Source organism: Parasteatoda tepidariorum, chromosome 3, assembly GCF_982258835.1.
Source record: "Parasteatoda tepidariorum strain Cologne lab strain chromosome 3, Ptep-v5.0, whole genome shotgun sequence".
Lineage (NCBI taxonomy): Eukaryota > Metazoa > Arthropoda > Arachnida > Araneae > Theridiidae > Parasteatoda > Parasteatoda tepidariorum.
This window is the reverse complement of record NC_141757.1, coordinates 42,876,101-42,894,275: the sequence shown is the minus strand read 5'-3', so window position 1 is coordinate 42,894,275 and position 18,175 is coordinate 42,876,101. Positions and strand designations below refer to the sequence as shown.

Sequence of the window (18,175 nt, the reverse complement as noted above, 5' to 3'; positions counted from 1 at the left end):
CACTCAGATGAACTTAAAGCTGTCGAAAATGTTACTGAGTACATAGAACAACGAAAAGAGGCGACACCAGCCTTCCTGTTATCCCTAAAAAATGGCGGAACATTGCTGCAGAAAAGCACCAAAGTTATGTAAAACAAAAAAACGATTAAGGACTTTTTTTAAGTAAAAACTCTTTAATTCTCGCAAAGTATACTTTTTAAGTTTTTTCAAGTAAGCTTTTTAATAATAATAGGGATTACATGTGGTATACTCGTATAAATTTTATATTTCCTAAATATATTACATTTATACCAATTCTTTTTCTTTCTTTTTTTTATACTCTTCGTTTTAACCGAGTTTTTCGGTTATCCGAGTTAGTCGTGGTCCACATTAACTCGGATAATCGGGAATCTACTGTATATATTTTTACGGCTATCATTAGTTTCAGCTTTTATCGGAAGAAAATTTTAGATAAGAAATGATATTGCCTTAAAAGTTAAGGTTTTCAAATAAAAAAAAAATCTTAATCTTATTTTTGAATCTAAATGCAAATCTTATTTTTGAATAATACCATAGACAATACTATATAACTTATTTCAGTCATAAATAAGTTTTTATATAGCCTCTACTTATATCATTTTCTGCACAAACTTATCAGAATATATATTTCGATGAAATCTCAGTCAAACTTCGGAATAAGGTCAATGGTAAAGACGAATTAGATGCCATTATGGCTCCTATTCGAAAAGACTTCAGATAAACTTTCTTATGTTTCACTTAAGCGTGATGGATTAGAACTGAGGGATTAATCACAGATGATCTATTCTTCAATTTTTTATCAATTTGTGGCAGCAATTTTAGATAAATGTGATTTCACTTTAATTTGCTATCTGCAACCGCTATATAGAATTTATATTTTCCTTGAAAAATTTAATTCAGTTTTATAATTAAGACACTTAAGTAGTTTATTATTTAAAATTAATGAGAATAATACGATGTAATTTTATTATTTGAAAATGGATCACATTGTTTTAATAGGTATTTTGCCATGTCGTATTTTAAAATAAAATATGTTATAACATGGATAATTTAAAGAAAATTAAACAATTTTTATTAATCAAATAATATCATGTGATCTTAACAATTAAACGTTAAATAATGATTAATAAACAAATAAATGAAACGTCAGAAAATTAAATAAAAGTTTTTATGACTAAAATGTTAAATAGTTCTTCTTTTTACCTATTCATGAGTTTAATTGGTACTTCTTACAACTGAATTACTTTACCGTTAGTATTAGACATCTTAAATACTTTTTAAAATTTGAATAACATGCAAACTTGAAGTTCTTCTTAGTATTTATTATTTTTATCATTTCAGTTTCAGAACAAGTAAATGTTTAATTAGAAGTTTATTCAAGTATATTTATTTCACAAAAATCGTCAGAAAAGGAAAGAAGGATCCTTTTAATAAAACTTTGTGGATATTTTATTAAATTTTAACTAAATTTATTGAAAACATGTAAGAAAAGTATATTTGAAAAATAATGGTTTATTGGAACAAGAAATATTTTAGGTAACCATTTCTTATCTTTAAATTTGAATGTATTTAGAAGAGAAAGAAAACACGGATAACAAGGCAACGAAATGGAAACAAAAAAGTTTACTTTATATTTTCAATAAATAGGAGAAGTGAGCATTGAGCATTTTTTTTTATAAAGTCCATATTTTTCATATTTGAAACCTTTGTAATAAATCCAATATTATAAATAAAACAGTGCATTGGAAGTACTCATACATAACTGAAATTTGTAAAATAAAACATAAAATGTTCTAAATGAATAAAAAATTATATGACGTGACATGGTGCTCCATTACGGTTCCTTTCCATTTGTGTGCTGCAAGTCTTAATGCTGTTGCCTCTCTGTTGCTTTAATTCAGCATTTTCCGATTTTCTTTTATACATTTTGGCGTATTCCCTTCTTTCAAAGTAAGTTCAAACAATTTCTTTGCTTACCTGAAATTAAAAAAAATAAAATTAATATTTTTTGAAAGTGGTGGCAAAAATACAGTTAAAATGAAATTAATGCAAATCAATGCATTTTTGGCTTTGTGTCTATTTTATTTGTTCATTTAAAAGACTAATATATAAAACTTTATTCTTTAAATTAATAAATGAATAATAATGTCGTTGTTTAAAGGAGATTCAATTTAAAATTCTAAAATAAATTACATAAGGATACTTTCTAATGTGTTTAATTTGTATTTCTTTACATTTTAATGTACCCCATTCGATTAAAAATAACTGTTGTATAAGCAAGTATTTATCATACTTTTGGTAAATGTATTAATAAAATTAATCTAATAATTAAAACTTCAGCTTAAAATGCAGTATTTTTCAAAGAATTAAAACAATAAAATTAAATAACTTAATCTATATGCTTGTCACTTTATTTTCATAATTTTAATTTCAAAAGTGAAAAACAATGCTTACCTTTTTCATACTGCAGCATTCAAGAATAGGATTGAACTGAACTTGAATTGCTTTCAATGGAGAAAAAAAAATCATATACCTACCTGTATCCAAATGATATTTTTAACTATAAACATACACTTTGAAATGCACATTCCCAGTCCAAAGGTGCCCCTTTCTTCCATACATAAATATAACATGTCTTCTATTGCATCTTACTAAAAATGTTTCTTAAATTTGGATTTTATAATAAAGTAAAAAATTGAGTGATGAGATTTGAATTAATGCATAAAGATCAGATGACTAAAATGGCAAATTACCCGATTCTTTAAAATAAACTTCCATATTCGCATTAAATACATTAGTGTCTCCATATCCTTCAAAAGCTCCAGACATCTTCTCATCAGAGACCTTCTTCAAAAGAGTGTATTATCGCTGCTAATTGAACTCTTAGAAATGATCTCAGAAAAGCCGAGAAATACTTCTCCTTCTGATGCCCACACACTCCGCAAAAGAGAATGGACAATGTAGAGAAATATTAAGCGCCTTCTCTTTAGCAAGTTATCTCTGGCTGGCAAGACTCCAGCCGACTTTCCAAGATTGATTGTTTCTCAGCCACTAAAGAGAGATCCGAGTTGTTGCAGGTTTCCACGACACCACCCTGTTGCTGAAAACTCAACCTATGTCGACGCTTTTATATTAGTCTAGTCACCGTCGGATGCGATGTCTTGTAGTGTGTGGCCTGTGATGGGTTTGTAAAAACCATTTTTAGATCTTAGCATAGATATCAGTCAAAGACATCTGTTAAAATGATATCGATTTTGTTCGACGCTGTAAGTCGGATGAATGGTGGTATAAAATATGAATAAAATATGCCTACGAACATTTATATGATAATACGAACATCAGTATAAATATTTATGTGAGTGGTGGAAAAAGAGCTCTATTTGTGGTTGAAAAATTTCGCTTAGTTTATTTAAATTTAAAAATATAGGTGAAAAAGGTGTTTTGATTTTGGAGCTATGTAAGTTAAGAGTCGATATGAAATTTAAGTATGTTTAAAGTTTGAGAGGGGGAAATGTTTCACCGGTTTTTCAGTTAGTCGTTACGCAATATTTTCTATCAGAATACATTAAACATAGAGCTAAAAATATGCTCTCGATTTAAGCATAATTCAGAATTTTCTTAAATATGATTGTCTTTTATAAGAAATAGTTCAAAATCTGAACCGATAAAGTTACAGTTATTATTAATTATTCAATTTTTCAGACTAATACGAATCTGATAAATCTATATTCGATATTTATTACAAGAACATAATATCTACTCAACCTTTCATCTTTTCCATGAGTCGATAAAATGAGTACCGAGCTTGATTGGGGACTAAACACAAAAATTTCCCAGTTCGACTGACCATCCAACCAGAACATCTACTCTTGCATCCCAGAGACCATTTCAAGAAAACTGGGATAGGCACAGAAGCCTTTGGCCTTCCCTGTGCTGTCACGTAATTGAGTTTAGATTAAAATATTACCTATTATACCAGTAGCATGGTATAATGTAACACCTTTGTAAGGTTGCAGCAAAGTTCCTAGATATTATGTTCAGGATGTATACATTATATTTCAAATTTGATTTTAAAAAAATTGCCAGTGAAGAGTCGTAATACTTAGTGGGTTTTAATTTCTCATACAACTAGCTTTAGGTAATATGGATATTTTGTCAATTAAGTTGATTATTTTTACTATGTGAGCATTCCTTTGCTTTTCATTTAAACTGAACTGATAAAATAATTGCTGTCAGTCGTTAAATAAATTTTATTATATTATATTGATTGAAGAAAAAAGAAAACACAAAATGGTGCGATATTGAAATTATTTCATTTTTATCGCGCATTTTCGTTAATTAATATAATAATAATTAGGTTTCAAAAGGACGATTTTGCTTCACTAATTTATAATAAATGAATAAATATATATGTCTACAAATTTTTGTAAAGTATTCTCCTTGCAGTTTCATTTTAATTTCAAAGAATCTAAAAATACGTGATTTTACCTCAATTAACAAATTAGTCATTTTTAGTCAATTGAACGTGGAGCAGGTTTGAAAAGATGGAGAAACGAAAAGTTAGTTGAAATTTATAAAGCTTTACTCTTTTAGAGTATAATTACTATTCAATGTCATTGCTCCTTAATCACGTTTCAGAATTTGGAACAATGACTTAAATACATTAAATGAGCTATTTTCATAACTTTAAAAAGAAACAAATTTTATTCCTTTCATGCTTTGAATAGAGAATGTTTTTTAAAACAGTTTCTTAAAGATATGGTGTATTTTTCAATCTCGTAATTCATTTTTTATCTTTTCACAATATGGTTTCAGTTTTGGAATAAAAAAATAAAATTTTAATTCAAAATACTTATGATTAATTAGAAAAAAATATTTTTCAAAATGAATGTTTAAGTACTGAATTTTGTAATTAAATTCAAATTATAATTATGATAAGATGAAATATGTTCCCTTTCAAGGTTATTCATATTATTTTATGCGAACTTTACACTAAAAAATTGGAAACTATAATTTATTTATGAAACTTAATCTCAATCTTATCTAATCTAATCTTAATTTTCAATCTTAATTCTCTTTCTTTAACAGCAATCATAACAATCAGTTATTAAATTAGTGGTGTATTAAATAATGGTATTTTATTAGTTTAATTATAATTAATTTTTCAATCACCTCACATGATTGTAATAATTTATTGCACAGGAAATGAAATTTTTCTTTTCCGTGATTATAAAATTGTTGTAATAAATCAATTTTTAAATTAAATGGAAAACAATTTAAATGAAATATTAATATTAATTTACATAATCATTACATTAATTTGCAGCATTGTGAATAACAGATAATAAATTATCATTTGCACAATATAAAATCATTATTTTAATTACGTAATTGTTCATAATAATGGTCAACACTTAATTTTTCTATTCGAGTTTTCTCAAAGTACTTTTACAAACACACGTTTAGTTCACAACCGTATAATAACCGTATATTTTACTATCCCAAGAAAAATTATTATATTAATTAAATGTTAATGCAGAAAAGATAAATAATAAAATAAAAATATTTTTTCACATATTGCGAAGTTTAGTTTATAATGAACGTTTAATTAATTATATTATAGTCGTGTAATAATCGGGGATTTTATTAGCCTAAGTTATATTAACTACTGTAAATAAAAAAGTAGAAAAGATAAATAATAAAATATAAAGCAAAAAAAAAGCTTTTTTTACACGAATTAGGAAGTGTGGTTTATTATGAAAATTAACTATAAACGTGTAATTATCGTATATTTTTCAGGCCGAGAAAAAAAAAGTTCCACAGGGGAAATAAAGTAGAACATATATATGATAATAAAATAAAAACATGCAAATTGCGAAGTTCGGTTTATGCACCTAAAAATTGAACAGGTTACTTAACCCAGTGTAAAAATCGAGGTCTAAATCTTGAAATAGTTTCAGAAGTTGATAAGTGGAAAAAGAATGCCTCTGTTATGAACTCATATTATACGGGAAGAAAATTGTAAGAAAATTACTACCGTACTGTATTATTAAATTTTGTTTTTAATAAAGAACATAATTTTGGTAAATGAAACCAAAATATACCGTATCTAAACCATTCATTTGGTAATTTTTTCGTTCATATGGTAACAGTTTACCAGAAATTCTGGTTATCAAAATCATGATTTTAATTCTAACACTTTTTGGAGAAAAAAAGTACAAAACTGGGAAGTAAATATAACCAAATTAATAGTTTTCAGTGCCATGCATTAAGTATCAAAATAAATTTACCAAGTATGGTGATATTTAACAAATTTTATCACTTATGAAACCATAATTTATTGTTAGGTTTGCAAAAGTCATTACCAAAGCGAACTGTAAAAAAAATTCTAAGCTTTGCGCTCCCGTAAAACCAGAAACACTGTAAAATCTATCATATTTTGGTAGTTCTGACCATATTGTTTCTCAATATAGCAAGAACAACAGTTAAATATTGAAAAAAATTATGAATAGAATATTAACTATGGGGTATTATGGACCCCTTCTCCTATTTGCTCGTAAGAAGATAAATGAAATAGAACAAATGAACTATGGGGCATAATGGACCCCTCCTTCAATTTGACAGTATGAAGATATATTAAATACTTGATTTAATATTTATAAATTTTCCATAAAATAGATTTCATCGTTTGTCAAGAGAAACATTTCGTCTTCTAATATTAGTAACAAAATAATAATAAATATGTAGTCAGATGTGAGTTTATGTGTAAATTTAAAATATAAAGGATTTCCTTTCTTTTAAATAAAGAACAAGCCTCGTCGACAAAAAGTTTAATTTTCTACGAACAGATGAACTTTTATCTATGTGAGTTAACAATTTTTAAACAATATGCAAAACTGCGCCAGAACTTGAATGATTGTGCAGAAAATTTTAAAAATTGCATTCGTCTTAAACGCTTATTCTTATTTACATCGCCTAATGTAGGGAAGTATGTCATCTTACAATGTCTCGTAAGATAAAAAATATAAATATCTAGGATAGGTTTTTATACATTTGGCATGCAACCGATTTCAATGTTTGCCAAGATAAAGCACATCATCTTTTTCTCAAAGCTAAAAAATGTATTCAGATGTAACTTAGTATTTGATTTGAAGGTAGAGATGATATCATTTACAAAGTAAAGAACTGACGTCATTCAACACAAAGAGAGTCTTATTTGCTTTGGACAAAAGTAAGAAAACTCTTACGCATATGAGTTTAAATGCATTTCGAATTTATTTACAACAACTAGATCACGAAACTTTTAAGAATATTTCCTTCAAAATTCTAAAGTTTAAAATAGATAAAAATCTCTCGGCTTTCTCTGATCCCTAGGGCATAGACATATCATCTTTTGATGGTAAAGCAGTTTCGGTTCTGGATTTTCCACAGAGAACTCTATTGAATATTTCTGGAATTTCTGATATTCCGTATGCACTTTCCTTTTTTTCTATATTATAAATATCGGTAGAAAGATAAAAATATTAAAATGCATCTGGTGTTGAGAAAGTTTTTAGATATCGAAAAGAAAAAAAAATATTTCAGATTAACTTCTGGAGCCTCAGTTTTTTCAACTAATCTAAAGTTTACTTTTATCTTTGATTCAAAGGATAAAAAAAGGAAATTATTCCAGTAAAACTAAATAACTGTATAAATTAGGAAATTCAAGTGAAATAAAATGCCTAGCAACTGTAGAAATGAGTAAATTGTTAATAAATTAGCTATCAGTATCTAAAAAGGAATTTAAATCCTAGTGAATGCTATATTATTAAGTAGCAAATATGCATATGGAGAAAATTTCAATAAATATATTAAAATGTTTATAAAATATATAAGATACTTGTTAAGCTAGTAGGATGGTAACTACAGAAAATAAACAATACCAGTAAGACTATTGAACTTGTAAATAAGGAAAATATAGGTACAGTACCTAAAGTATTGAAATAGAGGCTATTTATATAAAATTAATCCTAACAGTAGAAGCACTAAAAAAAATTTTTAATTCTAGAAAGTGTAGCGATGGAGATAAGAAATATGTATAATAATCTGTGGTTACGTCTGTTCATGTTTTACACATGCATTATGTATATGCATGTGGTTACGTATAGCCATCTTTGTTGAAACGAGGAACAAATTTGTATTAAATATTCGATAACTATATATAGAACTATGACTAGGACACCTACTTGTTAGACTTCTCCTAAGAAGTAGACATAAGCATTAATTATTTCCTATTTAATTACACACAAATAAAAATTTACGAAATATACTTTTGATGTACATTCGTGGGAAAAATAATTCTCCTCTTTAATAATTGTATAATAGAGATAAAAATATTCGAATGCATGCAATAATTATTAATCAAATATGTAAAGAAAAAGAATGACATAATACAAAATTTTCCATCTTTAATATTTTAAATACAGTAAATTATTTTGTTGCATAGAAATAGAAATAAATTATTTATAAAATAAATTAAAAGAAATTGCTTTTTTCTTCAGAAACTATGAAACCATATTTAAACAAAAATTTGTTAATTTCCTTTTACTTATGTGGTTGAAACGCTTTAAGACACTGTCTCTTTTTTTCTTAAGCTCTTTTTATGTTATGCTATTTATTTAAAAGTTTACATAATAAGGAAAAATTAATCTACAATCCTGTCGAAACGATAAACGCTCAGTTGTTCTTAATTTTCTAATAAGATAAGAAATTTATGCAATCATTAAAAGCTTTGTGATTTTACAGTAAAGAAGCTTATTTATGGAAAAGTGTAAAATTATAAAGAAAAGAATCTGGATATTTATGCGACATTATGCCTACAAAGTTTATTATAATAGATAATTATACTATGTAATTGTAAAATAAAAATTAGTTCGTTTTTCGAAAATATTTTCTAAATCACTTACTTAATAAAGTCGAGAAAAGTACTGATTATTTATCAAACGCAGAGTTGAGGAAATATAATTATTTGCAAACTTAATAAAAATTTGAAGAGCAATAAATTAAAAGAATTTTTCTTTCTTTTTTTATTATATTACTTCTATTTGATTTTTTAAAAAATTTATTTACATAAAAGACGATATTTATTTAAGTCACAGCTATGAAGCGTTAATAACGAGGAAATTAAATTTTATTGAATTGTTTAAATAAATTAACAAGAAAATTAATTTTTTGCTTTGAGGGCTTCGCAAAATGCAGCATTTGCTGTAGAGACTATAGTTAATTTCAAATGACTTAATGAATTTAGTTCCTAAAATATTTTTTTAAATGATGACATTAAAATATATTTAGAGTTATTTGGTAAAATGAACTCTTTTTATAATTCCTTTTAAATGTAGCTTATAATTTAGTATGTAATAGCATATAACTTTCAGTATTAACATTATTCTCGAAAATTACAGATAAAGTTGGCAACTTTTCCAAAACGTAATCAAGTGATTTTTACTAAATAGATAAAATTATCATACATCTCATTAGCATATCCAAAGTTCCTAAGTTCTTAATTGATCATTTAAAAGAAACGTTGCGGATTAAATATAATTCATTACAATTTTCCATACTTAAATGTTATATTATGGGATAATTCATTAATTATGAAAGAGTTTATTTCGCTAAGTTTTGTTGAATAAAATAAAGATGTAATTGATGATTTGTCTATTCGATATACAGACTTTCTCATAGTAAAATTGATAATACATCACTGCATTCGAGAACTATATTTTGATGTTTAGAATAAAGCAGTAAGTATAAATCCAAACGTATTCAATATTATAACAATCAATTAAGAAATCTGATTATAAATAGATTTATCATTTTCACGTAGTAACTTGCACGCTCAAGTCCGTGATTTCGCGCAAGTACTGTAGAAAAACGAGATTCTTATAATGTTTAGTAATCCTGATAGATACCCATTGTTAATATACCATATATATATATATATATATATATATATATATATATATATATATATATATATATATATATATATATATATATATATATATATATATATATATATATATATATATATATATATATATATATATATATATATATATATATATATATATATATTGGTCAATGTATTTATTGAAATAATCACTTAATAGAGGATAGAGGTAATTAAAGAACAAATACGATATTTAAATTAGATGCAAAGTGTATATTCTTCATTAGGAAGACTATTACATATTTTTCTCGGCTTATGTATTAAATTATGCATGCATTTAGCATTTTTCAAAGTTTCTGGATGGATAATAAATCCATCAATCTTGTCTACTTTTTTCATACTTTTTTAATCATGATTATTTTTTGAAATAATGTTTTTAATTTTATCTTTAAAGAAATTACGGCTAATATTAATGTGTCAATATTTCAATTAAAATAAGTTTTAAATAACAAAAAAAGCTTAGTTGGATAGCTTGCGATTAAAAGTTAGCGTGATATGTTTCAAAAGATTTATTTACCTTTTGGGAGAAAACGCTCGTGTAAAAAAACAAATTGGTAAGCTTAATTAAAAATACTAAAGTTTAACTTGACTTAAGAAGAAGGTTTTTTGTATTGTACGTGGAGAATACATAAATTTGAGAAAATATGAATGAACTGTTTTATTTGCGTTGGATAATGAATGACATATAAAAGTCAGAAAGTACAAGTAAGGTATTTACATTCATTTTTTTCCAACAAATTTGTTTAAATCATTCTCTTTACTTTTTCATAGAAAAAACTCATATTTATTTATTGTAATGGGAGTAAAGGTTTCTAAATTTAGAAAAACAAATGATTTTCGCTAAGATATTTGTCAAATACTTTCTTTTAATTGGAATTTGAATTGTTTTTTTTTATATTTGAAACATGATTTGAAGTATTGTTGTAGCATTCTTTACTGAATTCAATTGATATAAGTAAAATATCTCTTCAGTTATTTTTATGAAATCACATGGAAATTTTTCTAATTCGAAATTTAGCTAATGAGAACATAATGAAAAAAATGTGATAGGATTGTATGATGGAAAATAATTTTTTTTTTTAATTTTGGTAAAACAATAAATTCGACAGAAATAAAATGTAAAATTACGTAGTAGTAACGTATTCTAAAATTTGTCAAGTTTTCTTACTCCTATGGAACACAAGAAAAGCAAAAAAAGAATTGCTTTTGTCATAACTTCTGATAAGTGATTATTTGGTAAGATAACCAACTAAAAGAATGAATAAGTTTAAAATAATAAGAAAAACTGTTGAAGAAAAATTATGAAGATTTCTAATTTAGACCCAACTTCTACACTAGGAGATGACAGTGAGAGCAATCTTTATCTTTTTATCGTAAGCAATGTAAAACGTTTCATTTTTTACTGGTGAATATAATTTAATCTATTGATGTAGCCTCAAAATGAATAACACATTCCAGTTCAACACTGGAAATTTATGTTAATAAGTAATACGTTTATGTAAGACATCACAATTGTAAGTGTCTTTTTATTCGTTTAGGTATACGTTTCATCTTGTTTTGTTAAAGCAAAATCACACGGAAATAATAAGCGTTATTATCCGCTACGTAGAATCGAGGCATAAGAACCTTGTATTATTAAAATACTTAAATGAAACATGACAAGGAATCCTCCATAATGTTCCTTTTGCTTCTATTATATGTGAAAAATATATTAGAGAAGAAATAAATATTAATCATCCAACACCAGAATTCTCATTTTTTAATCAGAAATGTCTTTATGCACATTTATTTATTCGTAGATTCAATTTAATATTTGTTTATTAATTTAAATTTCAGTACTTTATTTTCTGGAAGTAATTATAGTTTAAAAAAATTCATAACAATGTAATGTAATGTTTATAAAAGCGTGCATTTATAAACCCTTTAAAAATATAACTATCGAAACGGTTACTTAAAAATGAAGTTATTACATTATGGCGGCAAGATTAAATTTTCCAATTTAACCAGAAACAGAATCATTGTTTTACAATTTCTTGAACTATTCGTGCCTATTAAATTTTCATCGCGTAACGATACATTATAGAAGCGTTTAACAAAAAAAAATCATTGGAAGATGCGAGAATCCTAGGTTTATGGCAGTGTAAGTGATGTTAGTGAGCATCAACTTATGGTACGAGGAAAATAATGGCGGATACAAACAACAAGTATGAAACTGTAAGCATTGCCGACACCGGATTGCGTTCACAATTCGCTAACCACAAAGTAAGGGAAACAGGTAAAAAAACAAGAAAATGGTCGGTCACACTCTATCATTAATCTTCCATAGAAAATTAAAATGGAAGAAACACGATCATTCACCATACATCTTTGCTGTTTTCCTATATGATTTAAGTTTGCTTTGCTTTGTAAACTGAATTTCATCAAAGACTATCCTACCAATTATATGATGATTTCAAGAACCTGGTTTTCGCAACAATTTTAAATATTTGAATAACCAAATCAAGATTCTGAGTATCCTACACGCTGTAAAAAATGGATACTTAGATTTCACGAAACTTTCTTAGCTTTTGACGAAACCATTTCCATTAATATCCTCCTAGCGAACATCTCTCCAAAGTGCCGAAATAACTTTCCCTACTACTTTGAAAAGACAAATTTCGTCAATAGTATAGAAATATTTCGTCATTTCTATTTTTGCCAAAACAACCATAGTGTTTAATGCATCTAACTTTTATAATAATCACTTTATCCTGGGTACCATATAGATGGGTCAATATTACCTTTAATAACACAAGAAAAACAAATGGAGTAGATGAACATATCACACACATGCCCGAAGATTGATTCTAATCCGGAATCTTCCGGGTACGAGGCTAACTTCTTGACCACCATGCAGCCCGATCGGCTTCTTTCGTCACTTTATTTTTGATGATCTGCTCTAGTTTTGATGGTCTTATTTTGATTCTAGTTAACAATTTCTCACAATTTACTACGATGTGGTTTTGATTTGAGGAAAAAAATTTTTCATACATTTGAGAGTTCCCGTTTCGGTACAAATCACGTGATTTCCTGACGAAATAATTCTCAAAATTAACGAAATATAGTTCAAAGATTACTGAATTATCAAAAGTGAGAGTTTTATTTCTGATAGGGTATATCTCAAAAAAGGTGGAAATAATTTAAAATGAATATTTATTCTTTTGTATTAAAGATTTGATACTTATTGAAAAATTCTATTCCTTTTGAATAAATATCAATTATTTGCAATTTTAATCTAATTATTTAAAATTTATTTCACAATAATAGTGATGAAAACCTTTTCATGGATGCTTCAGTGAAATACGCTTTTGGTGAAATTTGTTTTACTGCATTCGGTATTTCAATTAGGTTCTTTTGATGATCGAGTAGATGTGTTCCATAATTTCATTTGCATAACTACTTTGCCCACTTAAGTAGTGTACGCTAATATTCAATCTCACTTACCTTTGTCACAGAGAAAGTTACGGCATCGGAAGTTAATGTAATTTATGAATCCGCGTATAACAAATTAGATTCAAAATTTCTAAAAGCGAAACTTTTCTCCATTTATCACAACAGACCGCAATTTAAAACAAGATTCAACAATTAGTCAACTTATTAGCCTCTAATGTATTGTTTTAAAAGTAATTTAGTTGACTGACTGATTATGCAGACCCAAGCATTATTTATTGGAGTGTATTTATTCGCATAATACATTAAATAGCATAAGAGTTATTTGAAAAGTTTTTTTTTTTCAAAAATTTAAATGTAGTTAATGGAAGTATATGTATTGAATCATGATTTCGGATAGTGAAATTATAATCGCCAACTGAACTAATAAAAAGCTTTCAGAATAATAGCAACAATATAATTATCTAACTTTTGCGAGAATGAAATTTGTTTGAGCTTGAGGCTCTTTGAGGACTGGACTCAAGAGATTGTAATTCAGCTGTACCGATTGCGAATAAATTTAGTTAAACTTCCTAATCAATGTAGCAAACGCAGTTAAATTTATAATTTATTTTTAATATTTTAGATTTTAAATCTAATGATGAGTTTTTATTACATTCAATTGCAGTTTTGAAGTGTTGATCTTAGTATTAGGGGATTCATGCAAAAAAGTGTATTTGAGAAGGAAAAAAAACTGATAGTATTAGCATGAAAATATTAAAAAAAATACAATCTAAATAAAAGTATTTTTTTTGATCCATGAGCATTCTGAAAAGAGAAATTTGAACATGAATTTCCCGATTCACAATAAAACTATGAAAATATTACATTTAAACATAATTGTATAAAAACTCAAGGGAAATTTAATATTTTATTTTTATAAAAATGTTCATTTATTTATAAATATTTAAAGCTAGGCTTACGAAATTTTATGCACTTATTGCATTTAAAAGCCAAAGTAATTGAAACAAGGGACAAACTTATTGCCATATCTCCTCGAATAGGATGTTTAAAAACACTGCTTTTCGTTCGTAATTTATTGCCGGTCTGTCAAACGTTCGAAAGTTTTAAATTTCATTGATAAGTATGAGAAATTGCAAGACCTAAACACCTCTAAATACATAAAATAATTTTCTAAGTTTAAAATAATTTTCTAAGTTTAAAATAATTTTCTAAGTAAAAACTGAAAGTGTCTCTTCCATTATTGTAGGGTAAAGTAAAGCATTCCGGAACATCTCGCGATGGCAGGGACTTAATGTTGAATAAGGTTCCACAATTTCGTAACTAATGACAAGATTGTGGCAATGGGGTCAACATTGTACACATACCGCCATTACTTCCCAGATAAGCTTGTATCTATCGATCTGAAGCTGGGTGAACTTCAAGCTGCTACTCTAGATCGAATCCGTGTTCTTAAATCTTAACCACTTAAACATCACAGCATATGTTAATTGGTTGGCAGAAGTTGAATGTTAATTGGTTGGCAGAATGTCTTCTCTATAGCAATTTCGTGTAAACTTCTAGATACAGTTAGCATATTCCCTTCAATATTTGACTAGGTAACTTCAATATTTCCCTTCAATATTTGACTTTGGCAAGATATCTTCCCTTCTCCGATTTAAAAGATATTTCTTTACATATATATCTGTATTTCAGTATTATATAGATCTGCTTTCCTAATGCTAGACAGAAGAAATTAAAGCCAAGAATCACTGTGTTTTCATAACACGTTAATAAAGAAATAAACCTTTAAATTACTAAGCACAAAACTATCTAATTTTGTTTTTAGAAATTCGATCTAAAACAATGATTTTCTATTTGACCACAAAATTTTAATAATTAATTAATATTTTTAGTTTTATTAGTACATTTTGATTTCAAAATTCGAAACATTAATTTTTAGAACAAGGCGATAATTACTTTACCTTTTAATTTCGTCCCATTCCATTTCGTTCTTTTATCACGCTAGTTTACTACTAGTTTCAATTTTATTCATACTAATACTGATTATAGGCATTATAAAGTGGCAAATGGAACTGAAAACATTTTAACTGTTAGTACACTACCACGTTACATTAAGAAATATTCAATAACAGAGTTTAGATCACAGTGCGATTTTAAATGCCATTAATGTTCTAAATTCCAGGAAAAAATTCTGCTAAAACAGATGTCTTATTATTATTCTTAGTCTTACTTAAATAGAATTAAAAAAAACTACTAGAACATAACTTTTTACTTGAAAAAAATCCTTAAGTATAAATAAGTAAAAAAATTCATCTCGCCTGCTTAGGTCTGTTAAATATAGTAGAGGAGTAGTTATAAGTGTTTACAAAAACAAGATTTAAAGCAGTAAATCTCAAAACTAGTTTAAAAGTTTTTTTTATTTGTAAAAAAAATCTGAAACTATAAAACTCAAAATATATAATGTCAGCTAGGCCAAGAGGAAGCACTTAGAAGATATTGTTGAAAAACTTATGCAGTAGTGCTTTTGACATTTGTTTTAGCCTATGCAGACTTTAATTTATTTTCGTAAAAGATTAACTTTTTCTCGCATCCGATACTTTCAGAAATTTTAAGACAAGTTTAGAAATAAATTTTCTCTATCACGAATGTAACAAAAACTTTTATTTCTTGAGTTTAAGTTAGATAATTTCAAGTTAGATGAATATAAAATTTTAATATGTTATAATAGAATCTAGTATTTGTTTCTAAATTTTAAGAAATGTTTTCAAGAATAGTTTTATTTTTAAATAATGGTCATTGCTGAATATATTACTATTGATTTGAGTTTTAATAATTTATATTATAATAGTAAGAATTCAGTATTATAGTTTTTAAGTGTATTTACACACACTCTAGGAGAGAGTGGGGTCAATTGTAACATTTTTTACTTAATTATTTGTAACTAACAAAAAATTCAATATATTATTAGTATTAATTGACAGACGAGTAAAGTAGACTATCCTCTACTAGAAAAAAAATAGATACCTTATCTTAAATGTTATTATATTAGTTATTAACAATTTTTGACAGTCGTGCAATTGTTACAATTGTCCCCACTTATGGGGTCGATTGTAACAGTTCATAAATTCAACTAAAACATAGTTAATTATACATATTATCATAGTTGTGATATATTTTTTTATTGATTAAAATAGTAGTGATATTGTAGGAGTAAAAATAATAATGAGCAGAGACCTAAAGGGTTAAACTTTTAACTTTAAGGGGTTAAAAATTTTAATTTATGCTGTGAAAGGTGACAAATAAAATAATGCACATGCAACATAATATAAATGATATAGGAAACTATTGGTGGTTCTTAAAGAGTTAAGTAATGGTTTGTAAACATAAGATTATTTATTTTCAGCTGTTACAATCGTCCCTTTACTTATTGCTACAATCGTCCCCAAGACGTCATTTCAGCTTCATTTCTTAAAAACAATGCTAGTTAATTACCAAATCTAATCTTTTTTTTTTAATGTTAATTAAGGTGTCCACTTACATATTCGGTTAATAATTTTTATTTGTTAAAACAAAATTACTTTGTTACAATATAATATTCTAATACCAAAAGAATTACTTACGTAGCGTGAAAATATCTGTCGTGATGTAACTCTTTCAAAAGTACATAAAAATGGTTGCCATCAGGGGAGTACATGCAGATTTATTAAATACACCTTGTGCGCCACCTAGGAACCAAATCTAGAACCCGACTCTCGAAATTTTTTCTCTGTTACAATCGTACCCTGTTACAATTGACCCCACTCTCCCCTACTGCATCTGAATGCTTAGAAATTAACATTTTAAATAAAGAGCTGGCGAAGAAAATGATTGCTTAAATTTGCATGATTTCATAGTATTATCACTACGCTTGAGCTAACCAAAACAGTCTTTGTTTGTGTTATCTGTGACTTTCTAATTGATTGTGAAACTACATTCTTTTGATCAAGGTTTAGTCATCTTGAAATTGTGTAATAAAGATATGATAAAAAACTCAAACAGTGTAAATTGTGTTTGATTTTAACATGCTTCTTATCAAAATGCGAGAAGGATTTTTTGTATTTAGAAAAAAAATGATTTTATTAGAAAAAAAGAAACACAAATTTCATAGGGTATGAGTCAAAACACACATAGATATTAGGATCTCACCCAAAAAATTAAATTTGTTATCAAAATACTGATTTAACACCAGATTTTATTTTGATTTCAAAAGTTTATCCAAAACAAAAATTTTAATTACAAGAACAAGCTTTTGAAAATACTCCTAAACAAAAATCAATTGTTTATTTATTTATATTTTTAAGATAATTGTCGATGAAAATATATGCAGTTTCAAGCAGTTTTGGCTAAATTTTTAACCGTTTAAAAATGTCTCTATAATCCTCACTATTTTTGTCAAATAGCTTGATTTTATATAAATTTTAAAAACTGTTTATCATATATAAATGAAATCTGGAATTATAATTGTTTTCTCTAATAATTTCTTTTACCAGTACCCGATTGCCTTTAAAATTATGTGTTCTTGAAAATGCTAAAATGAGTTAGTATCAAGTGGAGCAAATTGACCTTGAAAAGTTGCGCTACTTGGAGGAACTAAAAAACAAATATGAAAGCAGACAAAATATGATTAATAGTATATCCTTTAAATAAACAAATATTTTACTAAGCGTAAAATGACATTTCTTAGTTAAAATCAGAGTT

The 18,175-nt window shown here is 26.5% G+C and overlaps 1 long non-coding RNA gene across 1 annotated transcript; it reads right to left on the bottom strand.

Annotated features, from left to right (window-relative positions):
* Positions 1 to 1,626: 1,626 nt before the first annotated feature.
* On the bottom strand, positions 1,627 to 17,433 carry LOC139426945 (uncharacterized). The gene is made up of 2 exons (XR_011638080.2): positions 17,059 to 17,433; positions 1,627 to 1,995 (listed from the first exon to the last, which is right to left on the bottom strand). It is a non-coding gene; the product is annotated as an uncharacterized LOC139426945 (long non-coding RNA).
* Positions 17,434 to 18,175: the final 742 nt, after the last annotated feature.